This window comes from Macrobrachium nipponense, chromosome 30, assembly GCF_015104395.2.
Source record: "Macrobrachium nipponense isolate FS-2020 chromosome 30, ASM1510439v2, whole genome shotgun sequence".
Taxonomy (NCBI): Eukaryota; Metazoa; Arthropoda; class Malacostraca; order Decapoda; family Palaemonidae; genus Macrobrachium; species Macrobrachium nipponense.
In genome coordinates this window covers 10,937,920-10,957,341 of record NC_087218.1, presented here as the reverse complement: position 1 = coordinate 10,957,341, position 19,422 = coordinate 10,937,920, and the positions used below count along the sequence as shown (strand labels likewise).

The window sequence follows — 19,422 nt, the reverse complement described above, 5'->3', positions numbered from 1 at the left end:
GAATAATCGAGAATTAAATCAAACGAGCATAGACGAAGGTTAACTAAAATAGAAAGATAGAAACGAAGAAGAGCCTTGAGAGAGACGTAACTAAGTAAACAACGAATGACAGTTGTGTATCTACGGTGACGATTTAACTGTCAATAACTGATTAGGTAGGTCCTAGATATATCACCAGTCAGCTTACTGTAAAATGAGGCTGTTATTTGTTTTAGTTTTCAGTTGAAAGTAGGGTGACAATACCATTTAAGGCTACAACCTTCAAAAGTTTCCCCAGCAACTGATATTGCTACTTACCTAGTAGGTAGGTCTAGTAACTCGAGAAGTACGAGTGCAACTTAGCTACCTAGCCTCGTACTAAAATTTGCGTATTATTTGCTAAACTCGTAGGCCCACTTGTCCATCTTTATTGGCTTCAAAATAGGCTTACACTAGTAATTGATCTATTAGTAGTCTTTATTGCCGACAGCTCTTTAGACGTAAGGTTAACCTACCTAGGTAGGTACCTAAGGTAGACCAAATGTCCGTCATCAGTGACTACCTGTAGGTACTTGAGTTATCTTGATAAATTACTCTTACCTTATACTAAAGCCTGATACTGAAGTTTTATTCCTGTTCTCTTTCTTCTCCTTATGAGGTAGGTATGCAAATCCTGCTACAGTACATAGGCTAGGTACCTACCTAGTACTAGCTACTTATTGACAATCTTTTATTAGCTGGTACTTAAAGCATGACACTCGTGGGCATGGTTGTGTTTATGAATGGAAATTTTGTACGTCGCCTTATTTACCGTTCCCACTTGGGTCATGCTCTGGTTTTTGGGTTTTTACCATTTTCCATACACAAAACCTGTGATTTCCCATGGTTTTGTGGGGATTGGTTTGATTTGTATGCCTAACCACGATAGGCCCATGGCCGGAATGCAGGAGAAAGGTTCAGGGCTGCAGTAGGCATTGTCGGATTAATAAGGCCCTTAGGGGCGCTTAGGCCAAGGACTCAGAAGGGTCCCTGTCAGGCGAGCGAAATGAGCCAGATCAGCTGGGGTTCTGAAGTACATGCATAGGGTAAAATAGCGAAAGGCCAGCCTCTACTGTAGCGCGACCACCATCCTGAAAAAGTACTTTTAACACGTCCTGTGACCCAGGATAGGCGTTAGTCAAGAGCCAGCGTCCATCAAAGCAACACCTTGATACCTCTACTTTCCTCTCAAGGTCAGTTTTTTCTCTCAAGTCACAAATTAAGGCCATAATTTCCAATTTTCGGGAAGGTGGTCGCGCTATGGTAGAGGCCAGGTGGCCATTCGGTATTTTACCTTAGGTTAAATGGCTGAGCTGCGACGTAGCGGCCACCTCTAATGGAATGTGGCCGCCTTCCCTAAAAAGTACTTGAATTTACTGCCGTGAGCATCAGTCAAGAGTTGTGGCCCATCCAGGGAGCATGCACAGACCTCTATGCATCTCTCGAAGTAAGTGTTTTCTCCTAAATTACGTAATAGTGGCATAATCAAGCACTTTTTTTGAGAAGTGGCTGCGTTCCGAGAGAGGTGGCCGCTATACTTCAGCTCGGTCATTTACCCTAAGCAATTCTAGGAGCATTTTGAAGCTATATGCAAAGCAATACTGAGGAAATTAAAGCAATACACAATAATCAAGATTAGGTTAATTATGCTTATTTTGAGAGAAGTATACTGTAATTTGCAGTTTTACCATTTTAATATTATGGCTAGCAAGTTCAAGGCCATGGGCTCCCCAAGGCTTGGGACTCCTTAGGCTTAGCCTAGTTAGCCTATTTGGTAATCTGCCACTTCCAGTAGGCATTTTAGAGGGAATAGGACTTAACCAGACTCACCTTAACATAACCTATCCTTGGACGCCGTGCTCTTGCCTACTCAGGGGGCCACCCCCCCCCAAGTAAGTTGTGACCTCTGAATGCATTATACCCTGGGAGCTGAAGCATAATAGGGAGATGAGGGTTGGCATGAGAAATCCAACTGTAAAAGTCCCGTGGGTTGGGAGGGTGTAGTACCGTTAGTGCACCTCACATGGTACACTGTAGGCATTACTTAAGGGTCTTAGCAGTGTCCCTTTGGCCCCTAGCTGCAACCTCTTTCATTCCTTTTACTGTGCTTCCATTCCGATTCTCTTCCCCTCTAAAAATTGTTTCATAGTGCAACAAGATGTTTATCCGCCAGTTACACCATTCCTACCTTCTTAATGTCAATTTCGCTTTCAGTGCTGAATGACCTCCTAGGTCCCAGCATTTGGTCTTTGGCCTAAATTCCATATTCTATTCCAACAGTGAAAATGGGCCAAGCCTAACCTTTCGTAGAATGCTGTCACCTTGCCTTCATAATCTTACTTGGGAACTGTGCTCTAACCAGGCTGTGGGGTCTTCTGCCCCCTTAATGAACCCAAAGTAACACTGTCTCCCTACTGTGCATGCTACCCCCAGGCATATTATGAGGGTTTTAATGTGATTGCCTTATTTTGCCATTTATATCATTTGCTGCATACCCCTCCATAAACCACACATTCCCAATATGGCCTCTTAGGTTATTATTGTTGTGTTGGTAGTGACACAATGAAACATTTATAAGAGAATCAGATGTCGAGTAACAAAAATGACTAGAACAGTCATTACTGTATTTCCATCCTTATTGGGATATTGGCTTAAAAGTAACCTTTAGCAAAAGTTAAGAGGTTAAGTTGGCCCATGAGAGAGGACTCCTACCCTAGGTATGATGCTGCACCTTAGGTTAGGTTGGGAATGTTTCTGTAGTTTAGAACATTTCAACCATGTTGTTGCCTGTTTACAATCTATCATAAAGGTGGTTAGCAAGTACAATAGCATAGTATACCATTTATAAATTAACTGGTGCGAAAATCTATTCCTCAATTCATGTAATAAAATTTATGTTTGAAAATATTCTCAATTCATGTAATAAATTTAGTTTGACAGATACAGAGAAAATCTTCGGTTTACCTGAATGATGTTAAGTCAGCATTGGCTTGCCTCTTAAGCATTGCTAACAAACATTGCATATGTAAAAGTCTGTTGAGATTTACGGAATTCATTTCTTTTCTTTTAACTAATTACCTATTTGTATTTGCTTGTTTGAAAGTAATACATATGGTAAAACCTGTCTATAGGCATGCATTATACTTACTATGACAGTATACGTATAATGTAGTGATTTTTACGATATAAATACTAATGTGAGAATTTAAAATTCCAATGTAAATATAAAAGTAAGCCTTCCAGCCCAATCTACTGTAATTTAGTATTTGTAATACTTAATCTGTTTATTATGATATTATACAATATTGGTGTGTGAGTATAAAATCTAATTTGTTCATGAAACTTACCTGTCAGATATATATATAGCTGTATTTTCTGAAGTCCGACAGAATTTTAAAAACTTCCGACACACGCAGTGGTCGGCCAGGTGGTTAGTACCCATTCCCGCCGCTGGGAGGCGGGTATCAGGAACCATTCCCATTTTCTATTCATAATTTTTCTGTCGCTGGTGCTGAAAACACCTGTTTTCAGTACCTCCGTCTTAGGATTTTGGAAACTTCATTGCCCTAAGTATCCTAATTGTCTTTTTGATTTATTTACTTGGATTTGTGGCTAGGCATACGCTATCTTAAATTGATTTGAATTTGATTCATTTTTGCATAAAATATCTGAATCTAGTTAGGCTAGTTTCAGACGGGGTTGTCTGCCCAAAGATAGGGTGTGGCTACCGAAAGCTTCGGTAGATCCGCACTTGGTATGTACGAGGGGTATGGGTCTTGCTTCTTTGTTGAGATTTGTCATGTAAGGAGTGTGAGACTTTGTCTATTCCGTAAGGAAGACGTATGATTCGTATGTACGCAATTAATCAGTAAACATGTCTAATTCCGTAAGGAAGACGTATGATTCGTATGTACGCAATTAATCAGTAACAAAAGTCAGGGTAGTGAACCTCGCTAACCTTCCTGTAGACTTTATTTTGCCTAAACCCTGTAGTATGGCCTACGGGCTATGAATATGTCTACGAGAGGTGCTCGCTCTCCTTCATTGCTGGGAAGTGCTACTTCTGTAATTGTTACTCCTAACCCTGCAGTGTTGCCTTCGGGCCCTAAGCAGTGTCTGTAGAGGAATTGCCCTTTCTCTGATACTCTTTCGATCGTATCTTAGAATCGAAAGTGCTTGCTTTAGAGAGTAAAAGTGAAGTGCAGAAGTGCAGTGATACCCCTTGTGTAGTGGAGGGTGCGTCAGATCGGCCTCGTTTCGCCTCTAGGCCGGGACCTCTGCTTGACTCCCAGGACCCGGGGAGGGAGCATGTCGAAAGCCTAAGGAGGGTTACAAGGAACCCCCACCGATCTGGCGTGCCTTCGGCAGTTTCTGATGAAAATCCCCAGACTGCCAAAGTGCGTGCGCGTGCACGAATCCTGAAAGATTGCTTCTCGTCCTCCGAAGCGTCCTCCCCATGCAGGGGTTGGAGCTTTCGGAAGGACTCGCGCCCTCTAAATAGAAGCTTTATAGAAGAGGACGCTTCACGTCCTCTCTCTCTCTCTCGTTATGCGTTTCAGTGAGAAGTAAGAAGGCGAACGTCGCCTGAACTCGTGTCCGTCTTTCCACCGAGAAATACGTAAGAGAAGTCATAGTAGCAGGAAGCTTTTGAGAGCGGACGCCCGGGACGCTCGGATGGACTCCAGGCACGCGCGGGTGCACGCCAAGTGCGCGCCAGTGGACGCCAAGTGCGCGCCAGTGGACGCCAAGTGCGCGCCAGTGGACGCCAAGTGCGCGCCAGTGGACGCCGAGCGCGCTCCAGTGGACGCCGAGCGTGCACCAGCGCACGCCAGGTGTGTCGCCTGGCTGAACGTTTCTGTTGAACTCTTCAAGCTCTTGTTTCAGATATGGGCCTAAAGAATGTTTATCTCTACCTCCGGTGATACCTTCTTTACCTCACCTGCAAAGAATGTGAAGTAGGCAGTGCTTCGGAGGAAGTTTAAAGTGAACAGACAACTTCTTCTTCGAAACCCAGCAAGACATCGGGTTTCGTGAATTCAAGAGGTCTCTGTCAATTAATATTGCTTTTCGCATAGGTGGATGGAGTTAAGGAAAGCTCAAGGGAAGATCTCGTTTGCTCTACCGCAACCTTTGCCATTCTGCCAATAAATTTAAGTTGCCACTACCGCAGTCAAGACTGCGATAAGGCAGTTACGGGTTATGTAAGGCTCGATGTCCTGCACGTCAGGACTCTCGGCAACGTTCAGTGGGATTCTTGCAAAGGCACTCATCAAAAGGACGCTCTTCAGGAAAGCGCAAGACAGGACTTCCTTTGCCATACTGCCAATAAATTTTAAGCTTTAGCAGGCATTAGTTGTGATACGGGAGAGGAAGCTGGTTGGAGAGTTTCTTCCTCTTCCCAGGATAATTTTGCAAGCTTTTTAGCCCATCTGAAAGGGTTTTTCAGATGATAGATTTTGTTAGTTTCTAGTCGGGACTACGCTGCCGAATTGAACATCGTCGTTCTACCTGCCGTAAGCCCAGTCTCTTAACAGGATTCTTGCCCCTTCCTCGTTTGAGACGGGAATCAAAAAAAATTAAATGCTTGACTCCCTGGATTACGTTTTGTCAATTCAGTGACTTTCCCCCATTGACAATATACTTTCGTTTTGTCAAGTAAGTGGGTATCCCCTCATTGACAAAATATCTCTTTGTCCCGTAAATGGGTTAGTTTCATTGACAAAACATCTCATTAACTTGATATTGCGTAAGCGAATAAGCTCTTATTGACAAGATTCGGAAGAGCTCTCAGTTCGTCATTCGCAGACTCGTACAAGAAATAGACTTGTAGACTACGTCAATGAACGCTTATGTCCAGTAACATAAGAAGCTTGAGCTGACTGCTTCGATTCTCTTAAGTTTTGTTCATGAAACTTGCCTGTCAGATATGTATGTAGCTGTATTTCCGAATTCAGCTATATATATGTCTGCCAGGTAAGTATGAACAAACTTTATTGTGATATAATTTCATATTTTGCCTTGCGTTATTTTACTTCTGGTTGGTTCAAGTCATATACGCTTGCTGTAGTTACCTCTTCGGATGGCAACCGAGAGGTCTATTGTCTATTTTAAGGACATTTAATCGTTACTCCCTGCAGCCTTCCAGGAGTTTCCGATTTATCTTTTACCGTTGTATGGTAGTGTTCTGACGACACAAACGCATCTATATATTTAGCGTTTTCTGTTTTCGCTTAAATATACCAGCTTGAGAGTCTTTCTGCTCAAAAAAATAACGGACCTATTTCTTCGTAGAATAGGGTAGCTGGCAACCCAGACATAAAGTTAAGAGACGACGTTCGTAAGCTGCTGGCTGCTGCTGTCACGCTGTGTCTGTCCTCCAGTCCAACCGAGCCAGTAACAGATCGGGCGCTGTCATGCCCGGTAGGTTACGTCTCTCTCTCCTGCGGGATTGACTGACTAACCGTATTCTCTGTGCTGGCGGTTACGTCTCTCCTGCGGGATTGACTGACTAACTGTATCTCTGCCCTACAATCACGGACTTTAGCCTAAGATTGAGGGGATTTCTTACGTGAATGAATAAAACGTTTGCATTCGTTTTGGCCTTACTCTGTTCAACAGAGTTCTCTCTTAATCCTTTCGGTGCTCGTTACCGCACGGTATAGAACTACGAGTCTACCGCAACATTGCACTTTTATATGCTCTCCTGCTTAGGCAAAGCGCAGCCTTATTAGGGAAGTAAGCATACTCGGGGAGGGAATGGATGAGCTTGCTGGGGACCATTTCCTTCCTGAAGAAGTTTGTTTCCCCGAATAGACTGCAATTCAGACCACAGTTTTCTACCTACCGGGAAAACTGAAACTACTATTCAAGATCTAGGAATGATTCTGAACATCTCTCAGTGCGTTTATCACCTGAGGTGATAGAAAGAAGGTGCCGGCATCTGGATAGGGTTTCAGATGTCTTGGATCTTAATCTGAAAAAAGTAAAAGCGATTCGGTAGTCCCTCCAGTCCTCGTAACGAGTTTTGGGAACCAGTGGTCCAGATCAACTCTGATATTCCACAGCTCTCTCATATCTTAAGAAGTATCTTCTCGGTCCCTGTTCGAGTTTACGAGAAAGCCTATTATAACAACAGGCGTAGAATGTAAACGATCCTCTAGAGGTTCGTTACAGGATTGCAAAAGTCCGTACGAATCGTCTAGATCGACGGCAGCAACTATTGACTTCCGAGTGGAATCTTTCTTTAGAAGTAAGTTGAGAGTTGTGGAGACTTTAGGGACGCCCTTTCATTCTTCTCTTCGATATGTTGAGGACGAAGAGGCTTCTTCTTTTCTGCTCCCTTATTCTCGATCCGGGATCGGTACCATTAAACGCCATCCTATGATATTGAACGGGGATGGATAGTTTTAGTCTCTTTCCCCTTTTTTCAATCTCTTAGGAAATGTAATAAGAGGATTTATGACGTCACAGGAGCGACAATGATGCTGATCGCCCCATGTTGGCCTTCAGGATCCTGGATTCACAGAGGTCACATACTTCCTAGTTCACTTTCCAAGGACCTTTTCCGAGAGAGTCGGTCTACTCTAACTCGAAAGGTACCTATAACTACCTATATACATCTCCGCTCTGAGGTCTGGACTACGGTTCAGGCTATCGAGATGTTGACAGGAATAAGATTACCGTCTTCCATTTCCGTCTGAAGAATGGGATAAGGCTGGCAGTCACAACTATTAAAGAATACGCAAATATGTTGTTGACGGCCTTTGGGCTCAGAGATTTGCGTCTGTCAAACAACCAAAGCCCTTCACGATCTTTGAGTCTGTGGAATCTCGAACCTCGCTATCATCTACTTTTTGTCTCACCTGTTTTCTCGGAGTCAGACACTCGTGCGAGATCAGGCGACATATAGTAGCCCTGAGTTTCTTGTTGACGAAGTCGGTTGCGTTTATACACCCCCGATGATCGTGTAACATGAGACCAGGTTGGACTGTCAGGCATTCTTCCTTCGGGACTGAATCGCCTTTTTGCTCCTCGCTCCTTTCTCCTGGCCACCAGAAGCTCGAGTCAGGAGTTGATTCGCTGACGACGTTGGGTTGCGTTGATACACCCCCAAGGTTTGCTTAGATTGAATCGCCCAGGCAGTCCAGACACTCATCCTTCAGCGAAGAATAGTGCCTTGGTGGTCTTCAGGGTACAGCCTTGCTGTCCTTGATTCGTCTGACTGGTCAACTGGTCGGTCACCTGACTTTAGTACAGACGGACTGACTGTGCATGTCCAGATCGAAGCTTTCAATATGGAACTTAGACGTAGTTCTGAAGTTCTTGATGTCAAAGCATTCGAACCTCTCCTACCTGTTAACTTCTTGCATGTGATCAGGAAGGCCTTCTTCTAACCACCCTAGATACGACAAAGAGGGTTAGTGAGATTTTAAGCCATCGTCACAAGTTTTGGCTTTAGAGAACACAAGGCGGTGTGCTCTCTAACCTTCCGTTGTGGCCTAAGAATGGTAACCCGTTTTGTCCTTGGGCCAGGAGCTTGGAAGCAAGGAATGGCACAAGTTAGTGGGCAGGAGCCAGAGAGAGTCCTGTGCCCTGTCGGGTCTCTCAAGTTTTATCTACATAAAACTCAAGAAAGTCGAAGTCATTCGGGCAATCTGCAGTGTTCCGAAAAAGACCAGACTTGACCCATATCGAAGAACAGCCTGGCTTAGTGTTAAGGAGTTCTTTCAAAAATGCTCCTTCATGTGTTTGCACAAGATTTGAAATCTTTTTATCTGAATGCTCACGAGGTGAGGGCGCGGCCTCGGAAGCATTTCAAACAGAGCATGGCACTCAGCAACATCCTGAGTACCATGTTTTAGCGAAGCAACTCTGTGTTCACTTCACACTCCCTGCGAGATGTGAAGATGGCATATGAGATCTGCTGCTCGCTAGGGTCCATACGTCGTCTGCAGGACACAATCTTGGGGGCAAGAAGTACCACTCATCCTATCCTGTAGAAAATGGTAGGAAGAGCTCTTAATTTAGTTGTTGAGTCGCCGACAACGGCGACTTCTTAACTCTTAAGCCTTAGTTAACCCACTTAAACCATTGTGTTTGGCTAGGTTGGTCAGGTGGTGTATATATATATTTATATATATATATTTATTTTACTTCTTAGCCCTCATGGTATGGTCAATATGGTCTAGTCACGTCGTGGTCTCGCCCCTGTTGACATCATCTGAGTGCACCAGCTATATAGGTCTCTACCTCGCTGGCAACTCTAGTAGCACAAGCAGACTTACGTGGCAGTAACCACGAAGCCAGCTATGCTAACAGGTGGAACCAAGATGTAAATCATCTGCATGCATTTGTTTCCCAAAATCCTTCTATTCTGTCCCTTCCCACCTCCAAAGGTGGGATTCAGCTATATATATATCTGACAGGTAAGTTTCATGAACAAAATGATATTGTTGTTATGACAATAAAGTTTGTTCATACTTACTGGCAGATATATATAATCAAGTACCCACCACCTCCCCTCAGGGACAGTGGAAATAAAAATTATGAATAGAAAATGGGAATGGTTCCTGATACCCGCCTCCCAGCGGCGGGAATGGGTACTAACCACCTGGCCGACCACTGCGTGTGTCGGAAGTTTTTAAAATTCTGTCGGACTTCAGAAATACAGCTATATATATCTGCCAGGTAAGTATGAACAAACTTTATTGTATCATAACAATTCATTTTTTATCCTAAAGTGTATTTCAAGTTTAAACATATTTGTTTTTTACTATTTCCTTCTAAAATTGTAAATACACCAGTGTTTACGTAATCTAGATCTAACCAAAGGAACTATAGCCGTGACCTGAACTGTAAGATAGCCTGCATGAGAAAACAAGCAAATGTAAACATAATAGACAATTTCCCTATATTTTTTCAGAAGCCATGTCCAAGAAGCATAATATTACACAGAAGGAGATACTAGAGGCAATGTAATACATATCTACTATTTGAGTAAGTTGTGGAGATGGCATCTGCTAAAATTGCAACTCGTCCAGGTAAAAAAATATTATGAAAAAGTTCCTTTCATTTCAAATATTTCACCAACATTTGTCCTCAGTTTCTAAATATGAATATGAAGGTGACCAGTTTTATAAAGGCATAGAAAGAAAAGTGAGGGATACCTAAGCATGTGTTATTTTTAAGGCAATTTTCTTTTCTTTTTTTCCCACAGATTTCAAGTGGCAAAGACCATTGTTGATAACACGAGAGGTTTCAGGCCAAATTCAGAGTTGACATGAGTTCAGACTGCCCCAGATCAGATGTTACTTGGTATCAGCTTTTTCCAAATACTGCAGAATTGTGGCACAAGTTTTGTAGGTAAGTATTAAGTATCAGGTTTTGAAAGCTCGGAACCCCAGTTCTTTTCTTGATATAGAATAAAATTAATTGTAAATTTCACAGGAATTTCATTTAACCCCAGTACAATATATAATCTTTTACTTTATTCATTGACATTCCATTTTTGGTACTGTACTCTGATGGTGCAATTCAACTTTTGTTATTTACATTTCACTTAGAACACTTAATCAGTTCTGAATGGTTATTAATATTTGCAATAGTAAGTAGTTTAACTAGACTATTACTGTGGTAATTGTGTGTTATATGAAGTACTTTAACCATTTACAGTTCATTACTATAGCACGGTTCTTATGAAGCTACATCTACGGAGATACGTCTCTTCACATCTTCACCTTACAGAGTACTAAATGGATTTCAGCAAGTGAGTGAGAGGGTGGCCCCTTACTCAGCTGACAGTCATTTTTTATTTTGCTGCAGAGCTACACAATTGTCTGTACAGCAGCTGAGCTTCTTTTATGGCTGTTATTGTTTCTGTGCATGACATAATTTCTCTTGATTTACTGCTGATGACGTTGGCTATCTGTGTAGTTATGTATATTTGATTGCGGTATGATTAATGACATAAGATTTTTTGCCTGTTAGACAGTTCGATCAGTGTAGAAATTCAGGCTGTGAAGGTTTGTGAGTTCTTTATCTCACTTGTGATACATTGATTCTCATTCTGTAACAAGGTGCTGCCAATGTCCCCTGAGGACAGCACACCTCTGTACAACCTAAAACAATGATCCCCTCTGTGACCTATGCTCTATTAGGGGGATCCATTCCTTATTGCTTTCCTGCCACACTTGGGTATAGTCAAAAGCTCAGAATGTGCCTTGGTCTCGGTGGAAGATTCTGTTTCAGTAGCATCTCTACCCCTCACTCAGACACTACTATAGCAAAAGCCACGGCTCTGTACAGCTAATGTGCCACTCACTCACTGGTTCCCTGTTATTTAAAACTTCTGTACATTTCAAGCTTTGCGGCCTGACTCATAAATCATTCAATATGTAGTATGGACTTGACTGTCCCTGCTACCACTGCAGACTAGATTTTTATGAATAGGACTTACCTGGCAGTTATATATATATATATAGCTATAGTCTCTATCGGTCCGGCAGATTTTTCAAAACTCGCGGCAACCGCCGAGTGGTAGGTGTTCGGTTAGGTGGTTAACAACCCTTACGGGGTGGTACCTGGAATCATTCCCATTTTCTATTTCTCAGATCATCTCTGCCGGTTGGACTGACAACATCGTTGCTAGTCCGCCGTCGGGTTTTTCGCTCGCTTCCCTGTGTCGTTGTTTTTTTTCTGCTGATAATTGGTGACGTATTCTGTGGATTGGCAATCGCTTTTGTGGCTTGTTTTTTGGATTATTCTTTTGATTGTTCTTTGATTTACGATGTCTCGGAAACATTTTCGAGTGTGTGTGAATGAGGAGTGTAAGGTGAGATTGCCGAAAGCTTCAGTTGATCCTCACACTGTTTGTTTGGGGTGTAGGGGATTTGAATGTGCTTTAGATAAAAGATGTAAGGAATGTATGTGCGTAGATTGGAGTTAGATAAAGTAAGGAGGGCTTCTAAATCTAAATCTAGGTCTGGGAGTGATGCTAGTATAGACCTTTCTAATCCCTCAACCCCTGTAGTAGTAGAACCTGCTCCTGAGGTAGTAGCTCCTGCTCCTGAGACAGGACCTGTAGCTACGTTGGATGACCCTCAGTACGTCAGGATGGCGGCTGAGATGAAGGACCTTAAGGATCAACTTGCAGCCTTGAAGGAAGGTAAGAGTGCAGGTGAAATGAGTGATAGTACTTGTGAAAGTGCAGTGGAGGTGGCGACTGATCGATCCTGTCATGCCCCTAGGCCTAGACCTCTACCAAGCTCCCAGGACCAAGGGAGAAGGTACATCGACGACCGTAAGGGGGTGAGAGGAACTGATCCTCGGTCAGCCGTCGCCTCAAGCAGTCCTGTTGCGTCTTCCCAGGCTGCTTATGACCGCCACGGAAAAGGCGTGTCGGAAGTGGTAGTGTCGTCTCCAGGCCCCTTTCCAAGACGCAGATGGCAGTATGAGGAGTCGAGGCCGATCAAGAGTGAGGAGTCGAGGCCGATCAAGAGAAGTTGGAGGCAGCAAGCTGACCAGACTCGTTATCGCTCTCCTCTTTCGAGTAGATGGAGTAGCCCGGAACCGTTTCCTTCTGACGACGACTGGGACGCCTCTCCTGCGAAAAGGGCGAAACTGAGAGAGGATAATTCTCCGCAGGATGCATGGAGGGAGGAGAGATCTCCTCTCCCTTCAGCTTAGGGAGAACTTTCAAGAGAGCCTTCCCCTGCTTCCAGCATAACTCGACACCCGTCTCCTTCGGAACCGCTAGACCCAGCAGCGGTAGCGAGATCTTTTATGACTGTCATGCAAGAACAGCTGACTTCGCTAGTGAAAGCTTTTAGCCGCCCTCCCCCCCAGTCGGGTAGACGTAAAGATGACAATCTGCCAGTGAAGAGATCAAGGGAGGAAGCTCCTGCAGAGGGTTCTGCAGTGCGTAAGAAGGAACGGAGTTCCTCTCCCTTTCAGGATTATATACAGCACCGTTCGTGTGATGTAAGGAGGTTACGGCACTCTTCTCCCGCAGAGCCTTCCCTCTCTCGACACCGTGAAGTTTCTGGCTCCTTTAAGTCTGCTTCTCCCGACTCTCGACGCCACGATAAGTCAAGCTCTCGTCGCCTCGCCTCTCCATCCTCTAGACGTAAGGAATTTTCTTCCTCTCGCCGAGATACGGACTTTTTCGCTCGACACGACGACACCTTCAAGGCTCCGCATTGGGAAAACTTCAGCTTTCATATCTCCATCCACCCGACTTCAAGGAAATTCCTAAGGTTCGTAGTTCAGAACAGGTGCTTCCAGTTCAGAGCCCTTTGTTTCGGCCTCAGCACGGCTCCTCAAGTCTTCACCAGAGTAATGTCAAACGTGGCTGGATGGCTTCATCAAGAAGGGATAAGAGTATCCCTATACCTGGACGACTGGTTGATAAGATCGCAATCGAAGAGCAAGTGTCTGGAGGACTTGCGCAAGACGTTTCTGATGACCCAAGAGCTGGGTCTGATCATCAACAAGGAAAAGTCCCAGATCGAGCCGAGTCAGACGATTCTTTATTTGGGGATAGTTCTGGACTCAGTTCTTTTTCGGGCTTTTCCCTCCCAAGAGAGGCAAAACAAGTGCCTCGAGAAAGTGCAACTATTCCTGGGGAGAGAGAAGTGCTTGGCGAGGGATTGGATGAGTTTGCTGGGCACCCTCTCCTCGCTCGAGCAGTTTGTCTCCCTCGGAAGGTTGCATCTCAGACCTCTGCAGCACTTCCTTTCAAGAGTCTGGTACAGGAAGAATCAGGAGGACTCCTTTTCCTTTCCCATTCCATCCCATTCCAGCAGACATCAAAGAACATCTGAGTTGGTGGCTGGATCCTGCGAAGTTGGGGGAAGGAATCTCCCTGTACAAGAAGAACCCAGACCTAGTGTTGTTCTCAGACGCTTCGGAGTCAGGTTGGGGAGCAACACTGGGGAGCAGGGAGGTCTCGGGCTCTTGGAAAGCGCAACAGAAAGAATGGCACATCAACAAGAAAGAGTTGATGGCTGTTTTATTAGGGTTGAAAGCCTTCAGAGATGCTGTCTCTGGGAGAGTAGTGGAGGTCAACTCGGACAACACCACGGCCCTGGCTTACATCAAAAAGCAAGGAGGAGCTCATTCTCTGTCCCTGTACGAGACAGCAAGAGAACTCCTCCTGTGGGCAAAGGAGAATGGAGTAAATCTTTTAACAAGATTTGTGCAGGGACAGAAGAATGTAAGAGCAGACATGCTCAGCAGGAAAGGGCAAGTTCTTCCCACAGAATGGACCCTCAATCTTCAAGTTTGCCAGGAGCTGTGGAAATTATGGGGGATGCCTTCGATAGATCTCTTTGCCTGCAACCTGAACAAGAGAATCCCCAACTACTGCTCCCTGGTCACGACAGGGAAGCAATAGCAGTAGACGCCTTCTGGATGGACTGGACGGGGATGGACACTTATGCGTTCCCTCCTTTCAAGATCATCAACCTTGTCATCAAGAAGTTCGCTCTTCTCGAGACAGGGAGAATGACCCTGATAGCTCCATTCTGGCCAGCAAGAGAGTGGTTCACAGAGGTAGTGGAGATGCTAGTGGACTTTCCAAGAAGCCTTCCTCCAAGTCCAAAGCTTCTCGCTCTACAACTGCCTGCATTCAGACTATCGAGAAGCTTGCCAGAGCGAGAGGCTTTTCAGTGCAAGCTGCGAGAGTGATCGCAAGAGCGAGGAGGGTATCTTCTCAGAGAGTCTACCAATCGAAGTGGGAGGTCTTTAGATCTTGGTGTAAACGACACAAAGTGTCCTCAACCTCTACCTCTGTGAGTCAGATTGCTGATATTCTCCTGTTCCTCAGGCAGGAATCTAAGCTGGCTGTGTCCACCATAAAAGGATACAGAAGCATGCTTTCGGCCGTTGTTAGGCATAGAGGCATGGATTTATCTCAAGATACAGACTTGAAGGATCTCTTGAAGTCGTTTGAAATGACTAAGCACACAGTAAGACCTCCGGCTTGGAATTTGGATGTGGTTTTGAAGTTCTTATGCGGCAGGAAGTTCGAACCCATCTCGCAAGCGACCCTTAGAGATTTGACGAAGAAAACTTTATTCCTGATGGCTCTAGCCACAGCAAAAAGGGTCAGCGAGATTCAGGCGATGGAGAAGCAGGTAGGCTTCAATCAAGACGGTGCAGTATGTTCTTTAAGGCTCAACTTCCTCGCTAAGAATGAGAACCCATTCAAACCCTGGCCGAGGACTTTTGAGGTTCCTAACCTCACAAGTTTAGTGGGTCAAGAGGAGGAGAGACTCCTCTGCCCAGTGAGAGCCCTCAGGGCATATTTGGCACGTACTAAGAATTTAAGAGGATCATCCAGTGCTTTATGGTGTTCTGTTAAGGATCCTCATAGGCCCCTCTCGAAGAATGCATTGTCATTCTTCTTGAGGGAGACGATAAGAGAAGCTCACCTCTTATGTGAGGAGGAGAACTTCGGCCTCTTAAAAGTGAAGGCCCACGAGGTGAGGGCTATTTCAACATCATTGGCATATCAGAAAAACATGTCAGTTAGACAAATAATGGACTCGACATTTTGGAGAAGCAACTCTGTATTCGCTTCTCATTACCTCAGAGAGGTAAGAGTCGATTATGAGAAGTGTTACACTTTGGGCCCATACATAGCTACGTCTTCGTTATTGGGTAAAGGAGTTACTACCTCCCCTCAACCTTAACTTTAGTTTGATATACCTTTATTTGAGGTTTGTGTTTTTATGGTTGTCTGAGGAATTGTATGGTTGGAACAGCATCCTCAGTCTAGCTAGATAGGTAAGATATCTAGTCTGCAAGGTTAGGTGGTTGGGTTGAGTAAGGTTGCAGAAAATTGAAAGGGAAATAGGTAGTGCAGAAGTCTAGTCACGTTGTTGGTCTCGCCCCGTTTGACAGGCTCTAGTGAGTTGTTTCAGCATAACAGGTCTCATCCTGGCTGGCGCTCCTAAGGGAAAGCGACTCAAGAGGCAGGAACCTTTGAAGTCAGCTACCTTAGCAGGTAAGGAATCAAGGTTATTGCCTACAACTTTTAGTTGTTTCCCAACGATGTTGGCTGTCTTTCACCCACCTCCAATGTGTGAATCAGCTATATATATATATAACTGCCAGGTAAGTCCTATTCATAAAAATGAAGTATTTATGATAAAACAAAGTTTTATGAATACTTACCTGGCAGTTATATATATATTTTAAGATCCACCCACCCCCCCTCAGGAGACAGGTCGGGCAAGAGATGATCTGAGAAATAGAAAATGGGAATGATTCCAGGTACCACCCTGTAAGGGTTGTTAACCACCTAACCGAACACCTACCACTCGGCAGTTGCCGCGAGTTTTGAAAAATCTGCCGGACCGATAGAGACTATAGCTATATATATATATATATAACTGCCAGGTAAGTATTCATAAAACTTTGTTTTATCATAAATACTTCATTTTACCAGGCTTGGAGAAGAAGGAGGCAGGTGTGTTGAACTAATCTTCCTCAATCCCACAATTTAAAATAAAATTCTTTTTCCATGCATATTATTTTTGGTTAATGGCTTCTATGGTTTGTTGATGGGATCAGTAAAGTATCCTTTGCTTACAAACCCGAATACAGGCAGTCCCTGGGTTACTTCGGGGGTTCTGTTCCTATGCTGCAATTTAAGCCAAAAACCAGCTTTATTAGAAGAATCTCAAAATTTTGACCATTCTCCCATTTTGGAGCCATATGAAAGTTCAGTCTTCTGTTAGACTGGTGGTGTTAACCTGGAACATGCACTGTAACCTGGTAACAATTTTTTGATGAATATAATTGAAGAGTAACTTTACCTCGGAATGACGAAAGCCAAGTCCAACATAATACAACCTATGACCTAAAACATGGTACCAGTCCATTGTATAGCAGTTTTATTCTTAAGAGATTTTGTTCTTCCATACACTTCCATAACAGCAGCTTGTTAATCCTTGTTCAAGTACAGTATGTAATGGGTTTGTGATAAAGCAAATAATTTTTTTATATAAGTAACTTACTAAGTAATTATGTAGCTAATGGTTATGCTTATGCTTGCATGGCATCCTAAATTTAAAATTTGCATTAATGTGGCTGTTGCCAAGAGGGGGTGCGGGTGACAGTCCCCATCCACTGCAACGGGAACGTGGAAGCGACAGTAGCCGTTGGTGTAATAATTATGCTGCGCTCCTGATTCATGATTTGCCAGTTGTTCTTACTGAAGTCGGTGATGTACTAACTTTGGCTTTCTTGAGCTTTTGCCTGTTTTGAGTCTCACCCTAATAACTTGAGACGAATAGGCTTAAAAAGGCGGCCTCTCGTGCCAAAAGTAGGGCCTCTTAGAGTAGAGATTCTTCTCCTAAGCCTAAGACAGACTCCAGTCTGGCTCTTCTTCTCCCCTCTACCCCTGGATAATTGATAGCTAAGAAATTACTGGTAAGTATATACAGTGGACCCCCCGTATTCGCGTTCTCCAGATTCGCGGACTCACACATTCGCGGTATTTTTCTATGATAAATATCCACAAATTCCTGGTTTTTTTGATGAATTTCATCATAAAATGCACTTTTTGTGATAAAACTATTAAAAAAACCATGTATGAAAATTTTTAGTGGGTTTTTCTTGAGTTTTAACTAACAAAATAGGCTGTTTTTAGCATTTTTATAGGGGTTCCAAACATTCGCGGATTCTAACTATTCACGGGGGGGTCTGGTACGCATCCCCCGCGAATACGGGGGGACCACTGTAATATAAAACCTCATTTTATTATAAAAATTATTTTTTTTTATAAAACAGATAAAACCTTAAAAAACAAAATTGATTTGTGTGTGCCTCCCTCCCTTTCCATGTTTTGTATAGTAGGAAGTCTAAAGATGGCAGGGAAGGACTTTTAATTGGCACTAGTGGCACTTTGGAGGCCCGATGCAGGACCAACCAATTGGAAGAGCTCTTCTTCTTTTGGAGCATGTCTGAGGATGGAATTCTAGACACACAAGGTTATAGTAAATTTTTTTTATTTTTAATTAAAAATCAGTTTTGTTCCAGACAAATTGTTAGATTTAGCAGTTCATTCTCTTTCCAGTTGTAGCCCATTTTGAATACTCTAGTCTAATGAGGTAAAGTCCCCCATCTAGAATGCAGCGTACTACTGTATTTTATTTAAAGAAATTTCCACCTACACATTAAATTTTATGTTTACTTGAAATGTGTGTGGTTGCCGCTTCTGCAGATACCGCACTACAACATTGTTTTGTAAAAATGTTGCAAGACAATTTGATTATTTTCATGCTGTTGTAAAATTAGCCATGGTTAGTATTTTTGAGTGATTTTCATTACAGCATTATAGATACCCCTTCTTACTTGTCTTTCTCTTTTGTGACCTGACATAATGGCACATTTAGAGAGTAATTTTTAAAGTAGTGAAAGAAGCAGTAATATATGGCCTTCAGTTTTTAATCTTTTATGTACCTCCTCTTGGTTATAAGGGGTACTCCTTCAATCTCTGGTGGACCCTCCATTTGTAGTTCAAGTCTGGAACAATCATTCATCCTTATTTATAAGTGGAACTAACACTTGCATTCCATAGTGACCAAAACTGGATCCTGTATAAAGGACTTTGGGGTTCTATTTCTGCTTCAGCTAACATATTGAGGCTGAATAAAGATGACCTTGTTATCTGGAGAATGAGAATATCTGCAAGTAAATCATGATAGGAATAAAGTGGTTCATCTTTTTGTCTTGATCACTTCCATTAATAAAACATTTTGAGATCACTGTCACTTGTGTGCATTTATGTTGGGTGATACTTTTAACCAAAGTTCCTCAATTTAAAACTCATTCAAGTACATACTGTATAACTGTTGTCGTACATCATGTGAGTAGTACTGTAAGTAATAATTAGTATCATAGATATGTTTAAACATATAATTAATCCATATTAGGTGGCTCTTGTGTTCTTAGCAAGCTTTGCAGGATAATAAGAGATCAATTTTCCATTTTAAGGCTAGGAAATCATTCCAAATTTTGTATTTAATGTATACTTACCTGGCAGGTATATATATAGCTATATTCTCTGTTCCACTGGCAGAAATTTTCAAAACTCGCGGCAAACGCTAGTAACCTATTAGTAGTTCAGGCAACCACCACCCCATTACCGTGGGGCTAGCGCTAGGAACCATTCCCATTTACGTCAGATTTTCTCTGCCAGCCGAACCGGCAACATTGTTGGTGGTTCCCTGCTAAGATTTTCGATCACGTTGCCGACTTTTCGCTGATTTTGGACGGATTATTTGGTATTGTACTTGGAACGTTGGCTTGGCATTCGCTTTTGATTATTCTTTGGATATGTCAGATACAGGTGGTATGTTTAGAGTTTGTGTGAAAGAAGGGTGCAAGGTGAGGTTG

At 43.2% G+C, this 19,422-nt stretch overlaps 1 long non-coding RNA gene across 3 annotated transcripts in view; it reads left to right on the top strand.

The window, feature by feature from the left end:
* The window catches only part of LOC135202276 (uncharacterized), a 98,771-nt gene continuing 79,349 nt past the window's right edge, over positions 1 to 19,422 (top strand). For 2 of the 3 annotated variants that reach the window (XR_010311703.1, XR_010311704.1), the window contains exons 1-3: positions 1 to 155; positions 9,941 to 10,058; positions 10,235 to 10,380. This is a non-coding gene — a long non-coding RNA (uncharacterized LOC135202276). Of the gene's footprint in view, positions 156 to 9,940; positions 10,059 to 10,234; positions 10,462 to 19,422 lie in introns of those variants that run through there. The other variant, XR_010311702.1, reaches the window with a different exon arrangement.